A 15,560-nucleotide genomic window follows, 5' to 3' on the forward strand; every position below is an offset into this window, starting at 1 on the left:
GTAGGATCCTCTGTATCATGGAGTCCCGAGTTCGATTCCCGGCCGGGTTGGGGATTTTTCTCCCCGGGGACTGAGTGTTTGTGTTGTCCTTATCATTTCATCATCATCATCTTCAAAATTTGTGACAGCATCTAGGCTGGATTGTCAAAAAAATGGAATGTGTAGGAATTGGGACTGTGTACAGGCGCTGATGACAGTGCATTTGAGCGCCCCGCAAACCGAAACATCATCACCCTTTGTAAGAATTTATACCCTTCTACTAAAACCTTCACCCTCTACCAAACTAATCTCGAAGAACAACACAACTACACAGAGCTAGCTACAGCATAGGTGAAGAAGTGTAGTAGGATTAACTACAGCTTATCACTAGTTTACGGTGATGGAATTACGTCTCTCTGTGTACAATATATTCACAATAAATATGAGCAGTGATCATAATAAAAGGTACGAAACAACACTGTGCGTATTACTGAAGTCTTTACTCTAGTCACCAGAGGCCTGAATACAACTATCCCACTGTTTCACAAGCCGGAGGATTCTCTGTTTCCAGAATAGCTATGGTTGTTACAGGAGCCAGTCCTCCATTGTGTCTCATTCAGTTGTCGTTCGAGTTGAAGAGCTTTCCATTGAGCCGTATTTAGCAGACCAAACACATATAAGTCACAGGGTGACATATCCGGGTTATAGGGCGGATGCTCAAGCTGCTCCCACTTGACTTCACCATTACATTTTGTGTGACCTCGTAGACATATGGACACTGATTATCGAGGAACAGAATCACTTTCTCCATGAGCAGCCAATGCCATTTGTTCGTGTGGTGTCACCGCCAGACACCACACTTGCTAGGTGGTAGCTTTTAAATCGGCCGCGGTCCATACGTGTCGGACCCGCGTGTCGCCACTGCCAGTGATTGCAGACCGAGCGCCACCACACGGCAGGTCTAGAGACTTCCTAGCACTCGCCCCAGTTGTACAGCCGACGTTGCTAGGAATGGTTCACTGACAATTACGCTCTCATTTGCCGAGACGATAGTTAGCATAGCCTTCAGCTACGTCATTTGCTACGACCTAGCAAGGCGCCGTTACCAGTTAATATTGAAATTATAAAACATGTACCATCAAGAGCGATGTTCTCCAATTATGGATTAAAGTTAAGTATTACATCAACTACGTACTTTATTTGATACTATTAATTACCTTAACTGTTCCAGACCTCACTCCAGTTTGCGTGAGCTTAAACGCGTGCCTTTCGGCTACCCGTCACTGTGTATTGGCTGTCTTGCCAGTCCACAACAGTTCGTTATAGACCTAATTAGGCCATAGAGTGTGTTACTGTAAACATCAATATTAGTAGTTTCTCCTTTCTCGAGGAATTTAATGAGTATCGGACCTAGGACGTCGAAAGAGATGGTGAGTGTCGCCTTGCCTGCTAAAGGCACAGCTTTGAATATTTTAGGGGCAGGTAATGACGCGCTTTGTCTCTGGCTCGAAGTGATGGCACCAGCTGTCTTCACCACCGACGACCCGGTCCAGGAAAGCTGGATATTCATAATATAATACCGGTTCAGGTGTTGTAGTGCTAGCCCCATACTCAGATCCTTTTATGGTTCGGTGAGCTTCTTCGGAATATAATGTGCGCACACGTTCCGGAAACCCAACCCGTCGTGCCCACTTGTCCATACTGTTCCATCACAGGCTCCCCGCTACTCCTGCCAGCATCCGCATTGTGACACGTCGAGCCCTTCTTTCTGGGTCGTGCACCTTGTCAATGAGATCGGTCATGATTACCGTGTTTGTCTGACCTGGTCTCGGGTTATCGCTCAGACACCCCCGACCTTCCCGCAAACGGGAATCCAGCTTGCTCACTGGTATGTCGGACACACAGTCTCCGTCGTGTAAAACCCCTGAGCCGTGTGCGGCTCGCGTTCTTGTCGTTCATAACGTGGCGTCTTGTAATAGCGGTAGTGGCGTCTCGTTTCCTTCTTGTGTTAATGGCGCCACTGAGTTTGCTAGTATTGATTGTCCACGAGTGGCAGCAACAGCGGTTATCGATAGCCAGTACTGTGGTACTATCTTTGGCGCGACCGCTTGCATTTCCGTGTTGTCGTGTGTGGCAGGCAGTTCGGCTTCGGACGGAGCAGCGAGGTGGACACCAGCCAGAGGGCAGGCCGAGACCGCTGGCAGAGTGCAGGCACTGTCAGATCGACGAACTGTAGCCGACGACCGAACCCAGGATGTTTGAAGTTGAGTGAACCTTCTCCAGTAGTGAAACCTCCACTGTTTGAGAACTCGCTGTAGTTTGCTTGTTGCTGCTTCCAGTGTCGATGAGAACAGCTGCAACAAGTGTAGTCGGTCAGGTTGGCGGAAGCTATTAGCTACTTTCTGCTGCTTAATATTAGTCTGAATTTGGTGTTGTTATTGCTGAAGTGCAACCAGTGGTATCTTACTGCCTAGTGGCCGCTAACGCCCCAGTTATCTGTCCTGGAGGTTAGCGTAATTTGCGGCAGTGTACTTTCCCTCGTCTTGCCGGTGCTGTCCGGCATGGCATGTAATTTGACAGCTTTCTTGTATGGACAATTGGTTTCCTTGTCTACCTTTGTTTTAGTGATTCCTTCTACCTTTTGGATAAAAAAAAATGGCTCTGAGCACTATGGGACTTAACATCTCTGGTCATTAGTCCCCTAGAACTTAGAACTACTTAAACCTAACTAACCTAAGGACATCACACACATCCATGCCCGAGGCAGGATTCGAACCTGCGACCGTAGGAGTCGCGCGGTTCCGGACTGAGCGCCTAGAACCGCTAGACCACCGCGGCCGGCCTACCTTTTGGTGTTTTAAACATCAGATTCTGGAGACGCATTGCTATCTGTCACTTCGCCCTCGCCTGAATTATTCCATCGTTGTACTGGTTATCTGGCGTTACGTGGATATGGTAAGAGAGTTGATCGGCGTTTAAATCGTCTCTAGTTTGAGTTGCCCTCCTTAGGTGAAAATTACTCTCGGCTGCTAGTCTTACCGATTGAAGAGCTGTAGTGAACTTCCTCAGGTTGATCTGTGGAGCACTGTCTGTAGATCACTCCATCTTACTTGTCATAATTGTTTAAAATTTACCTTAATATTTTAACATGTAATTGCCTTCCTCACTTTTACTTTAGCCCTTCACCCCTTAATTGTTTGTAACATTGCTTCCTTCAGCCGACAAATAATTTTCAGTTCGGTCTTAATAAGGCCTTCAGGCGTCATTATAGCTTGTTACAGTTTATTGAGATTGTTTAAAACAGGTTTTAATATTTTTAATGTGTAATTGCCTACCTTATTTGTAATTCAGGCCTTCAACCGTTGAGTATTTCTGAAATTGCTTGTGGCCTTCAGCCGACAAATAATTTTGAATTCTTCAGCCATCAGTGTAGTAAGTTCCTTTAAAATGATTGTTGAAATTTATTTCCTCAAATAAAGTGTATGTGTTTACTGTAGCCAACGGTAGCTCATTACGGTCCCATCCAGAATCGTTGCCTTATCCTGCCTCTCCCTGACTACCAGGTCACAGCCACCATCTGGCGACAGATATCGGTCAGTTTCATCCCTTCCACAGTCAGAGATGTGACGAAATCTCACTGCTCCTCAATCGTCGAATTTAACGCTATGGTCTCCTCACAGGCACTATCGCGTCAAATGCGGTGAAAACAGGCCTGTCTGCCTCACTCCTGCGTCATCTGTCTGCGCATGCGTACATCCATGACGGACGCTTCATTCTCGTCCCTAGATGTATCACTAAGCCGCAAGCGGAAAACACAGTTTTTAATCGGTTTGGTTGCTACGACGTTTCGTACCTTTTCATTTGAAACACTCCTTACAGTAGCAGTCTTACACACCACGGCTCCGTCGAACAGTTCTGTAATTTACTTACTAAGCTCCTCACAGGTTCACTGTGCTGAAGAACAATCACGACAACCAAAGGTGACTTCATCAGTCTTGGCACGCACCGCACCGCTGTAATTTACTCGACCACAAAATATGAATGACTACCACTAAGAGATATGGGTCACAAAAGCACACTTCGGTTTGTGCTCTTCTCCACCGCTCCTCCTCTCTCTTTGTGAACTGCCCTCTTATTACAGACACGGGGACATGACGCAGTCCAACGTCCAGTTCGACGAAGTCTATTCGGTTGCACTACGTTCTCCTCTCCAATTTGCCTCGCTTGCTGGCCGTCAACAAGCTGTCACTCGCTGAGGTCAGCAAGAAGGATGTTTGCATTCCAACCAACTTATATACCAAGTGCCTGCGCGTGAAGCACGGCACCACAAACCACCAAAAAACTTGGCGCTGATGGTCGGGAGTAGAACTACGTTGCAATGCGCGGCACATCTAACGGGGCTTGTCACTTGTAAGTTTTGTGTGCTTCTATGTTCTTCTTGGCTGCTATCTCACATTCTTCAGCATACTAGACAGGAGTGGCCTAGAGTACTCGTAGAAAGATGGGGAGCGACGTCTCAGCTGTCCCTTTCACTGTTATGTACTAGGCTGGTATAGTCCACAGTCACACCTTCACTTTCCTTGAAGTCTTTCGGCTTCTCCACCAGCACTATCACTTACTCTGTCGTCATTGGTCTTCTGTTCCCACTCATAGTGTGGAAACATCTGTACTACTATCCTGGGGTTATTCCAACATTCTGTTTGTATCGGTAGCAGGTCAGGCCCAGGTAACTCCTGTATTGCTATCCATGTAGCTTGTAGCTCGAAGTTCGCCGATGTGAGGCTGACATCTGCAGCGCTGTTTCGTTGGACTGGTCTGTTAACTCCCGTCGGTTCTCCGATGCTTAGAATTACTAGTCCATCTGCGAACATTTCATCTGAAATTTCCCTTTCAACTCAGTGCGTTAATGGACATTCACGTTCCCCAATACTACCTTTCGATTGTCGAAAGTATTATTCTCTTACTTGTTCTCTTGCCATGTACTTGTTAGAACATGCTGATGATTTAGTTGTATAGGTGAAAACTCTGTACCATGTTTTATAAGAATGGCGCTGCCTTCTTATCGTTCTCTCCGATATTATCTCACCATATCCTGCAAATGTGATGCCTCTCCTGGTTGTATAAACGTTTTTGAAATTTCAGGAAACATATTTAATGTTCTAACAATTTAAACTAGACTCTCTTCGTTTGAATTTTATGAACGAATATTCAACTGTATAATATTATTAATGAAACTAGCCACTAGTACTGCTGTGTACTGTTAGTGGTTTAACGTTAGTGTCTTTTACTAGAATGAAAAACGTTTCTATCATAGCACAGAAAAGGCGAATCCGCCCTGGGCATAGTATGGGATGTAAAAGAAGGGAACTAGTTCTGCAGCTTACCTGGCATCTTCAAAGGCATGTAAATCGAAACATCTTGAAATATTCCCGCTTTTTTACTTGACCGTAGTGGTAGTCATGACATGTAATATAATGCATCTTGTCAAGTAAAGTAACATGATGCATGATGTCATCCCCACAATATAAGATTTTCCCCCAGATATTTTTTACCTATTATATGTGTGCTCTTCAAGCATACGAAATTACGTGTTGTGTACCATGGATGGCGAATCTTCTGGATTTTGAGTACAGTAACAGAGACTTCAGCGTATCAATTGCAAGACGCAGATATGCCAATACCTTGCAGCTAACAGAGCTCACTGTGCTGCGGAAGTAAGGTTAACTCGTATAAAGGCGCAAATATTTCACGATGTTTTCATGTACATGTCTTTGAAGCTGATAGATAAGTCGAAAAGTAAGTTCTCTTTTTTTACGCCGCTAACTTTGCCGAAAACGTATTAGCCTTTTTTGTACTATGACCGATTTTTCATTCTGGCATCTAACTTTTACTCTTCCATTGTTTGACATTACACCGCCAAGATTTGGCAATCGATGCTGATTTTTGTTGACTCAGGCGACGACTGATCCGGCATAGGATTTCTATTGTCTTTCGAATCATGTTGCTTATATCGTGGTAACGGATATAGCAGCGGCACGCATGACAACAAAGAAAAGGAAAACAAAAAACAAGAAAGTCACAAGAAATGCTGTTTTTGTACATAAAATCCAAATGAAGGTAGATTATTGAAAGAAAGTGTCAGTTTTATCATAAGAATGCATTTTTTTATTTATTTGAACCTGTTTCAACCATTCCCCTACATTCCATTCACATAAGAATGAGTTTTATGTACTAGCTTTAGCTCGTCTTAAAACCATCGTATCTCGGCAACTGACAAAGATCATAGGATAGAAAATATTTTCTTCTGAGTTTGTCCATATCTCTGCCGAAGTCCAAAATTTGGACTGATTCGCACAAGTTTAGGGTATTGAGGTACCGCGCTTCGAAAACTTTGCAGGAAATCGTGTTATGCGCTCGAATTTACACGCAAAATCCGAACGGTGCACGTACAAAAAGTGTCACTACCTTGCCAATTAACATCTTTTGCAAAAGGAATTAATCGATTGGCACTATTTACCTGGGCGTCAAGCGTTGTATGATATAGTGTAACGTAGCTACAGTAACAAGATATCTCAATGTCTATAGAAATGGCAATTGGTCCAGGCTGCACCAGAAGCTTTGCACCCAATGGTCCTAGCTTCTGGGCCCCAAGAGCCCCCAAAACCACGATTCAGCATGCGATCTTTTCAAATGTTACAGTGCTTCCTCGCTGTGATGATAATACTCCGCTGTTCTGGGAATTGTAACTGCATGGATGGGCTGACGTGATGAAACACTAACAACGTTACTTCTAGAAGTTTGCTGAAACATTTATCATTAACTTATGATTTTTCATAACATGTTTGGGAAACAGTGATCTTGTAAGCCATGTAAAATCAGTGAAAAACTAGTCTAGATGGTGATGGTTGCATTTTTTAATATAACCGGTTTCGGCCTAGTCTTAAGCCATCTTCAAAATAGCACCATCAGCTGGACTACGTCTAGAACATTCATGAGACCTAAGTCGGTGAAACTGCAGTTTCAGCGTCAACTTCAGCTGATGGTGCTAATCTAAAGGTGGTCTAAGACTAGGCCTAGCTTGTCATTTTAATATAATAATCATCGCGATATAGACGTTTTTTCACTGATTTTGCATTAACATAACAGTTAAATGAGATGCGTCGATACAGCTGTCAGGAATCTGAAGAACTGCATGATTACCATGAGCTGTAGAAGTAATAACTTATGTCCCACACGAAAACGGTACTCCTCACGTACCGGATAATTATCCTTAGTCGCACTGCTTGTGAAGTGGCTACACAGCATTTTATCGGAAAATTGAGTGGAGATGCGTGTTCGTGCTTCAGTTGTTGTAAGGAGCTCGAGTTGTTACAGTAATGGGGCAGTTTGTATTTGAATAGCGGATTGATATTGTGGAGTGCTACATAAAGACAGGATTGTAAATATATGTTTGAAGTGAAGTATCCTCGTAGGAAACGCCCCACGACCAGCACTATTCAAAATCTGTACAAGAAATTGAAGGCTGTAAGATCCGTTCAGAATGTGCAGAGGAATAGGCGACCGGTATTCAGGACCTCTGAAGGTAAGGAGGTTATCGCAGCAGGTTGATGAATTTTGTACATCGTGTCATCATATACTAAAAGATATGAAATTAAAAGCCTGTCTTGTAAGTGTGGTGCAAGAGGATCAGGAGAAAAGCGTTCACTGCCTGTTAACATCAATTGCTAACGGTCACTTGGACCCCTTGCTTTGCTGCAAGTCAATTTATGTAAACTACCAGGATCAGGAGAAAAGAGTTCATTTTTGGAACTGCCTGTTAACATCAATTGCTAACGGTTACTTGGACCCCTTGGTTTGCTTCATGTCAGTTTATGTAAACTACCAGAATTTCAGATACTGGGCGCAGGTCAATGCACATGTTCTGCATGAAGAATATCTTCACTCAGCGAAGATCGGTCTTTGGTGTGCGTTGTCTGGCATGTGCATTATTGGCCCCATATTTCCAACTGTACCTTAAACAATGCCAGAGATCTTTTTCCACGCACAATTAACAGAAGTAGAAAAGCTGCATGCAGTATTCCAACGATTTGGAGCAACCGCTGACACATCCAGCAAAAGGATGGTCCACACCAGCGTGTTCCCTGAAGACAGACATGTCAAATGAGACCTTTGGTTCTCCAGGTCGCCGGACTTACTAACATCGTGTGATCTTTATTTGCGGAGGACACTAAAAAGGAAAGTGTGTGCTAACATTTCTCACACAAAAGACGAACTTGAACGGAAAAATACTAGAAATATGAACATCAAGCCTGCAGAATAACAGCTTGTTGTTGGAAAAGACATCACACGAAGTCAGTGATGCCGGGATAATTATGGCCATCACTTCCAGCACCTCTTATAAACAGGCAACGTTATTATTATCTATTCTAGTTGAGTTACTTCATTGATGCTTGAATCTAGAGCGTGAGGGGTACCGGTTTTGTGTGGGAGATCCTGTATTTATTTTTTGCCGGTTACCTTCGTAACGATCATCTTCACCGAGAGATGTCCAGTTTATTTTCATTTCTGTGAAAATGGTCCCTGCGACTTCAACAGGTCGAGCAAAAATAATAAATTTGTACAGCTATCGGCAAGCATGCAATTCTTCGTATCATTAACGTGTTCTCTTTCAGACACTTGGTGCGTTTTCGGCGGAATTGGACTGCTGTTGAGTGGGGCTGTATTGTGCTAGTTTGATACCCATAATTTTTTTATTTCTTATTCATGACGCCCTGTACAGACCCAGTAGCAAGCATTCCCTCTGCACCGGAGTATTGTTTCAATTGTTCCCTCGTGTATTATGGCGACATCTGACTACCTGCTGACGTAGCAGCGGCGGATGACGCAGGAGCGCGTGTCGGCTGAGTCAATATGACATCCGTGCATACCTACAGGCGGCAGTGACACAGTTGTGCTATGCACCGGATTAATCCGCATGTTATGTGCGGTAACGGCGTGCCGACATTGTGGTACTGTAGATTTACTCGGTGCGCTGTTGACTCATTCTCATAAGTTTTATCCCCATACTCCTTTATGGCCTGCCTGTACGTTACGCCTTCCAATACCATACACTGTTTCATACACAATGATTTAGAAGGTAAACTGTTTGACTACTTACCAAACGTTCTGGGCTTTAGCTTCGCACCTAGCTTCTGTTTAAATTTTGAGTGAAATTCATTCCAAATGGTTATCCTCGTTCTGCCAACGACCTTATCAAGCAGGCTGGATCAGTAGACAGAATTTGAGGGTAACCTCTCACCCTTGAGGCAGAAGCATTCTCACGCCACCGTCGATTGTTCGAGCAGTGACCACCCGAACAATGTAGACACATTTGCGAGGATGGATTTGTCAGATTCTATCATGTCATGTGAACCTGCGCAGTACACGCACCTCTGCTGGCTACGGCATTGTTCGGTCACGTGGCCGTAACGCAAGTATCTATAACACTGCATAACCTAGCTGACATACGGCTCTACTAGGAGACAATGTCCACGAAAGTATACACTATGGTAACCTATGAGATTTAGGGGTAAATACGAGGTGCGACAATAAAGTAATGAGACTGATGTGAAAAAAGTATGTTGCTTACCGTTTTAGTCAAGTTTAGTCTTGTCTCCTTCGGAGTGGTTCCCTTTTGGTTCCACACATATTTTCCAGCGCTTCTGCCATAGATGGTAACATTTCTGGATATCATCTTCTGTAATATCTTCCAAGACCCTCGTCAGAGCTCTTTGCACATCTTATATTGCTTGAAAATGGTCTCCCTTGACCGCCGTTTTGACTCTTGGAAATAAGAAAATCGCAAGGAGCGATATCTGGTGAATAAGATGGCTGTGGTAGTACTAAAATTTGTTTTAAGGTTAAAAATTGTTGTACTGACAGAGCAGTATGGGATGGCACATTGTCGTGAAGGAGAATCCAATTACAGGCAATGTTGGAATGGACACGAAGAACTCTTTTATGAAGCCTTTCTAAAATATCTTTCTAGTAATATTAATTAACTGTTTGTTCAGGAGGCACCCACTGTTTATGAACAATTCCCTTGGAATCAAAGAAGCACACAAGCATGCATTTCACTTTGACATGAGAGCTTTTTTGGTCTGGGTGATCCCTTTGAGAACCATTGCGAACTTTGGCGTTTTGTCTCTGGATCGTACTGCAAAAACTACCTTTCATCACTAGTGATAACACGGCTCAACAATTTTGGATTGGATTATTTGGGGAGGAGACCAGACAGGGTGATCATCGGTCTCATCGGAATAGGGAAGGAAGTCGGCCGCGCCCTTTCAAAGGAACCATCCCGGCATTTGTCTGGAGCGATTTAGGGAAATCACGGAAAACCTAAATCAGGATGGCCGGACACGGAATTGAACCGTCGTCCTCCCGAATACGAGTCCAGTGTGCTAGCCACTGCGCCACCTCGTTCGGTTTCGATTGATTTCCCTTTGCTCTAACAGATCGGCTGCCACTTATTTCCGTGTTTCTCGCTGTTGTGGTGTGACATTTTTGGGGACCATTTTTGCACAAATCTTTCTCATACCAAGATTTTCAGTTATTATTAGACAAACCGTTTCTCTATTGACGTTCAGTTCTTCTGCAATCATTTTCACTGATAATCTTCGATCAGATCGGACGAGTTCACGCATCCTGGCCAAGTTGACAGCCGTCCGTGAGGTTGATGGTCGTCCACTGCAGTCTTCATCTTCAACATTCGTTCTGCCTTCACTACACATTTTATGCCAACGAAAAACTTGACCTGTTGACATAACCTCCTCTCCAAAAGCCTTCTGAAGCTTATCGTAAGTTTTTACCCAATTTAACGCAAAAAGAAATGGCATACTGTTGCACAATATTATGCGGTTCCATTTCTGTGACGAGAGACACAAACACGTGTTAATTTATTACAGCACAATTCACGACTGAGCAATTGCATCAATGTGCAGTTTGGACTAGAAGCTGCTTATACACCAAGGTCAAAGATATTATGCCTACTTAAGGCTGCAGGCTTGCCACATCCTGGAAAGAAAATAAGTCTCATTACTTTATTGTCGCACCTCGTACATACTGGCATTGGTATGTCTATGAAATTATTATTTCCACTTAGCTTCTTATCGTAGCTTCTGGCATAACTAACCCCACACCATATGCTACTTAATATTTCTAGTTATGACAGATCCATCAAGAAATTTAGAATAATGTCTCCAGTCTATTCACTGAAAAAAATGGAGTTTGTATGAGGGTCTTTAAAGCTAAGGCAGCGCAGACCTCAGTTTTGATTCTGTTATACCCGAAGGGAGTTGGTCACATTACTGCTACTTCCGGCTGCCAAGCGCTTTAAATGTTTGGCGAGCGACATCGGGTGCACCATTCCAGCGTTCACATCCTTGCTTTCCACAAAGGTCGCCTACTGCTATGTCTTCGGGCTCCTTATCGCGTTGCCGTTTTAATGGTACCAGAGATAGAGCAGGTACATTCAGAAACGTTTCCTTGCACCCCGCACATAACTGCTTGCTTGGTATGTTCTACCACCACCTGCAGAGATTTCCTTATCTTCCCGTCTACCTCAATTGCCGTGTTGGGGCATTTCTGTGGATTGTGGAGCGTAATTTCCTCTTCCTTTCCTGTTACCGAAACACAAGCAAATTTTGCGGCTGTAGTATTCAGGCCCCCAGAGTCTGGGTTTGTGTGACTAATTACGATGAAAAAGCATCTGAAATAGAATTTTATCTTGATGCAGTCAGTGCGAAATATAACGACCTAGGCACGAAGTCGGGGGCGAAACCTTTTAACTTTACTTTACCTAGTCAATGGTTTGGTCCTGGTAGTAGCATTATTTGGTCAGAAGGATATTCAGACCACGAATTGCTGTATTTTAATTCATGATTTTCGACAGAAACGGAGGAATAAAGAAGGGAAACGTTTAGAAAAGGTTAACATTACTATCCTCTCCAAGGAACCTTGAAAAACACAATTCACAACTCTCTCTCGAGAATACAACGTGCTTTGAATTAAATTGTAGATATTTTGATACGTTATTGTGTAGTCCGTAGTAGGCATGGCAAGATATATGTATATAAGGTAGCTATGCTTCGGTTTTGTCATTGATTGCGTTGACATATGGACTGTCACATTCCTGTTACGTGATGACATAGATTGCACATTAGATTGCATAGTGCATCTTTGTAAGGTGCCTGAAGGTGGAGTCTATTGTCTGTGCATTCGTTAGCTCGTAGATTTGTACTTATACAGCACCGTTAAAAAATAAGTAGATCAAGAGTGGTGTGTATAAACATGTTGGGTTTGTTCATAAGTTCACAGCATTTTTCGACAAGTTTAATAAACACAGCAGATACACATAACGGAGATTTTCGTCATCAATAATAATGTATTCTCATTCAGTATTTGCTTGTACAACAGTCTGCCGAGGCTGGGTAGCTTTTTGATTCTGCGACTGTAGAAATCACGTGGCTTTGAGGCGAAGAACCCGTCGAGCACGTCCAGGCCTCATTTCCATCCAAAAAGGAAACCGCTTGAAGATTGTTGGGTAGAGAGCGGAAAACGTGAAAATGTTAAGGAGCAAGTGCAGGGGAATATGCTGAGTTCGGAATTACACTGCTGGCCACTGTAAATGCAACACCCTGAAGGAAGCATCCGAATCAAGTGAAATTTACACCATGGGTTTGCAGCGATGAGATATGCAACTGATTAGAATTTCAGCGCAGACGCACATCACGCGCGCCTGTGGCGCCACCTCATAGCGCCATTTAACGCTTGGCGATTTCGACGAGTGTACGTTCGGCACGTGTGTTTACCTTGTGGTTGTTTCACAAGACGATCAGTTATGCCTCGTAGACAACAGCGAACATCGTTTGATCAAGTATCCGAGTTCGACAGAGGAAGGATAGTGGCTTACCGAGATTGTGGATTATCATACAGAGAAATCGCTAGTCGTGTTGGACGAAACCAAACAACTGTAATGCGGATATGTGACCGTTGGATGCAGGAGGGTACGACGGACCGACGTGGTCGATCGCATTCACCTCGGTGCACCACTGCACGTGCTGATAGGCAAATTGTGCGCATGGCAGTGACGGATCGCTCAGTGACATACCGAACCATAGCACAGCACATTGCGTCTGTAACGCATCATCCAGTGTCTGCGCGTACCATTCGACGCCGTTTACAGCAGAGTGGTCTGTCCGCAAGACGTCCATTGCTTCGTCTACCATTGACGCAGAACCACAGACGTCTCCGTCGCCAATGGTGTGATGACAGACGGATGTTGACGGCAGAATGGAATGACGTTGTCTTTACTGACGAGGCACGCTTCTGTCTGCAGCACCACGATGGTCGGATTCGAGTGTGGAGACATCGTGGAGAGAGGATGCTGGACAGCTGCATTATGCACCGCCACACTGGTCTTGCACCGGGTATTGTGGTATGGGGCGGTATTGGATATTACTCTCGCACGCCTCTAGTACGCATTGCCGGTACTCTAAATAGCCGGCGCTACATATCCGAGGTGCTGGAGCCAGTTGTCCTTCCTTACCTTCAGGGCTCGGCCACAGCTATATTTCAACAGGATAATGCGCGACTGCACGTGGCACGCATTGTCCAAAGGTTCTTCGTCAATAACCAGTTTGAAGTGCTTCCCTGGCCGGCTCGCTCTCCGGATCTTTCGCCGATAGAAAACATGTGGTCCATAGTTGCTCAGCGAGTGACCCAGATTACATCCCCAGCTGCCACACCAGTTGATCTTTGGCAACGTGTGGAAGCTGCTTGAGCTGCTGTACCCCAGGAACACATCCAACGTCTCTTTGACTCAATGCCGAGACGTGTGGCAGCGGTGATCTCCAACAATGGCGGCTACTCTGGCTACTGATTCTGGCAGGAACCACATGTCACAGACGTCTGTAAACGTAATCATTTGATACTTGGTCAACATGTTATCTACAAAATAAATTTTGTTGTGCTACCTCTTGTCTTTCTTGGTGTTGCATTTACGATGGCCAGCAGTATACTTCCCAACCCAACTCGTGTATAGTGATTTTGTCAGTTTAGCAGAATTCTGCACTCTTTCATGCTGTACCCCTCGTCGTTGTTCTTGGAATGCGTCTGCAGGAGATCTCAGTTGTTGACAGTAAACGTCAGCTGCGAAGGTCACACCTCAGGGAAGCAACTCGTAGTACACCACACCGGATGCACGCTGATCTTTGTACGATGGCTAGCTGCTTTATTTCAACTCAACCATTCCTTTGTTTTCGTTTTATTAAGATAAAGACATCATTCCTCATCGTCAGTAACGATACAGGATAGCCAACTGATGACAAACAAGCAGAGATGTACGTATGGCCAAGGGCTCATTTTTGGGATTTTGGTTTTGAGCCTGTGGTCACCATACACTCGATTTTTGAACTTTCCCCATTACATGTAAATTTCGCACGGTGGTTGAAAGATCACGTTTCATCACATTTGCCTGTCGTCATTATGGATTCATGCGCTTAAACGATCTTTTAATGACTCTGAAGGTCTTCCTGAGTGTGGGAAGTCACAAACGCCGAAATGATACTTCTTAAAACGAGAAAACCATTTTCTTCCCGTTCTCTGACCAATTTGATTATCCCCACATACGGCGCAAAAGTTTCTGGCTGCCTCTGCTGTTCTCACCCACCTACTGAACTAAAACAGAAGAATATGTTCCAATTTCTCCACCTCGCACTCCATTTTCTAGCGTCCACAACTTCAGTCACTATCTCCAAATGATAAAAGGACAGCACGTAAACTTCAGTAACAACAGTGAACTACAAATTAAAAATGACACTCGATAAATTAACCAATGGCAACTGGAATACCAATATGTAAAACAAAAACGTTACGATCCTACCAACATAACATATTCACTTTTTCTCGTATCACCTACCCAACCGTCTTCCTAAATCGTAGAAGCTACAAACTAGCAGGCAAGAGGAATGTAACTTTGTATAATAGTAACCATAGGACAGATTGTTGTGACTTGGCAAGACAGGCAAGCCACTAAGAGGTGAAGCCGAAAGGCACGCGTTTAAGCTCACGTAGGCTGGCATGAGGTATGGAACAGTTAGGGAATTTATAGTAGCAAAGAACGTAAGTAACTACTGGAATACTTAAGTTTAATTCATAATTGGTGAACATCGGTCTGACGGTACATGCATCACAAGATAAATAGCAAATGATAATGGCGCCTTGCTAGGTCGTAGCAACTGACGTAGCTGAAGGCTATGCTAAATATCGTCTCGGCAAATGAGAGCGTAATTTGTCAGTGAACCATCGCTAGCAAAGTCGGCTGTACAACTGGGGCGAGTGCTAGGACGTCTCTCTAGACCTGCCGTGTGGCGGCGCTCGGTCTGCAATCACTGACAGTGGCCACACGCGGGTCCGACGTATACTACCGGACCGCGGCCGATTTAAAGGCTACCACCTAGCAAGTGTGGTGTCTGGCGGTGACACCACGCAGATTATAAAGGAAACCACTTCCTACTTATGATTCTGAACGAGTAGAAACT

This window comes from Schistocerca americana, chromosome 1 (assembly GCF_021461395.2).
Source record: "Schistocerca americana isolate TAMUIC-IGC-003095 chromosome 1, iqSchAmer2.1, whole genome shotgun sequence".
Taxonomy (NCBI): domain Eukaryota; kingdom Metazoa; phylum Arthropoda; class Insecta; order Orthoptera; family Acrididae; genus Schistocerca; species Schistocerca americana.